Source organism: Nannospalax galili, unplaced genomic scaffold (genome assembly GCF_000622305.1).
Source record: "Nannospalax galili isolate Female #2095 unplaced genomic scaffold, S.galili_v1.0 scaffold34, whole genome shotgun sequence".
Lineage (NCBI taxonomy): Eukaryota > Metazoa > Chordata > Mammalia > Rodentia > Spalacidae > Nannospalax > Nannospalax galili.
Window position 1 is genome coordinate 1,743,008 of NW_008338996.1, and position 2,262 is coordinate 1,745,269.

Genomic DNA, 2,262 nt, shown 5'->3' on the forward strand with positions numbered 1-2,262 from the left:
TTTGGGTGATGTGAAGGAGAGGGGGTGAACTGCATAATGAAGTGCAGGGCCGCTGGGGTTAAAGGGAAACCAACTTAAAAAGACAAAAAAAAAAGGGGGGGGGGGACACAGAACTCCAGCAAACAGCATTCTTACAGGAAATTATGGAATGCTTTGTGAATATTTGTGGAGTCATGCTAATCTCTGTATCATTCCAATTTTAGTACTTGTGCTGAAAGCAAAGATTGCCCATTTTTTTAACCTCATTTTTGTTTTGTTTTTTGCCAGCTCATTCGATTCCCTCCTCCTGAAATCCCTCCCTCCCTATTTCTGCATCCTATCCGAATGCCAACTTCTCCATGAAACAGCCTCTAAACCACCATGAATGACGCTCAACCTTTCTTGTGGCCGTTACAATTTCCTGTCTTGCGTTTTAACACCTTGTCATTTCACATGCCACTTTGTAGTTTACCAAAGCACCTGCTCTTTCCTAATCCTGTGCCAACCTTTATCTAAGCAATGGCTCTGTGAGATGAGGTAGTATTACTGTCCCCATTGAACAAATAAGGACACGTGGTATATATGAACCTTGGGGACTAGCTCGCTCAAGATCCCTCTGCTCAGAGGCAGAGCTGGACTTGGAGCAAGAATTCCCCAATTCCATGCCCAGATCACTATTCTTTTATTTAGAAAGATGTTGCCCAGACACTAACTCACTCCCTCAACAGGCCCATTTCTCCTCCTCACCTGTGTGCTATCAGCCCCCAGTTGTAGCCCCACACAAGGGAACAAATTTCTTGACAGAACACACTATCTTCCCCATACCCACTGGTGACAGGGGCTTTGCATACAGCACCCCCGATCTTCCCAGCAGCTCTATGAGGACCACAAAGAAACAGGCTCAGTCTTACAGCCAGGAATCGGTGGAGTCACCATCTCTGCCCCTCAAATCCTAAAGGTGCACCTGGCCAGCCTAGAAGCCCCTGGGAATGTCCTGCCCTTGCTGGACCAGTGTTCTCTCTGCGGATGATAGCTAAATGGCAGGTTCCTGCAGGTGCCTTTGATCTAGCTGTGTCCTTTGTTTTCCCAGGCTAGGAGACACTGTCTTGGAGGGGCTGCCACCATCTTCCTTTCCAGGCTCAGCCAAAGGGTGGCAGACGCTGGGAGCAACTAGGTTCTGGTGTGGGTCAAAGACCCAGAATGGGGCGTTAAGTAAGGATGGGTGGCAAGACCCAGGGGTGTAGGGGATGAGGGGACAGGACCCCTGTATCTCCAGGCTGGAGAAAGGAGGTAGAGGGTAGACAGAAGCTGCAGGCTGAAGAGTTCATACCCCAAGGAGCAGAGGCGCAAGGTGGGCCACTCCGGAGTGAACAGGGAAGGCTCTGGGGGAAAGGTGTTGCCCACAGCCACATCCATGAATGCACACACTCCCCCAGCCTCCTGGTGTGTTTGCAGAGGGCACTCTAGGAGGTGCCATGGGCCCTTGGAAATGAGGGCAGAGAAGGGGTAAGGAGTATTGGCCAGTGGTCCCTCCAGTCCAGGAGCCAAGAGTCTGGGTGAGGACACGTCTGCCTCCCCTACCCCATCTCCCGAGGACGATCTTATCTGTTTAGAGTCTTGCCCTAATGATCTACTATTCTAAGACCGCCGGTGCCCTTTACTTATAGGTCCTGTTTGTGCACGTGCTGAGTGCGATTGTCTCTTGGGCTTTGTATCTCTGTAGTGCGTGGGTGGCACACTCCCGTGGGTCGCGTTGTTACTGTCTCTCAGCTCTATGCCTGCTGTCTTGTGTGCCTTGCACGTGGTTCTGCCGGGTCTACACTGCAGACACTGTATCTCCCAGTCTGCCTATGAGCCACGTGCACAGTGATTCCCTCCGCTGTGTGTAGTGGCTTGTGTGTGTCTTGTGTCTGATTCTGCTGCGCATCCCGGGGGTGGGATGTCGGTGCTGTGAGATCCAGGTGCTGGGCGACCCATACGGCCGTCCTGCGTCCAGGTCCAGGCTGTGCGCTCACGCCCTGCCCCGCTGTGCCTATACAGCTGCGTTTCCGCGTGCGCCCGCTGTGTCCGTGCCTCTTGCTCGCTGCGCGGGGGCGGCCCCGGGCGGCGCTGCGGGGCCCCGCGAACCTCCGGCTCCAATGGCGAAGCTGGTGCGGCCCCTGCTAATTACATAAGCTGGGACGTCAATAATTCGCGGGAAAACGCGAAAAAGATGGCGCCCCGCGCCCGGGGGGCCCCTTCCTGAGCGCCCCGGCCCCTCCCTCCCCGCGTCCCCTCCTCCCC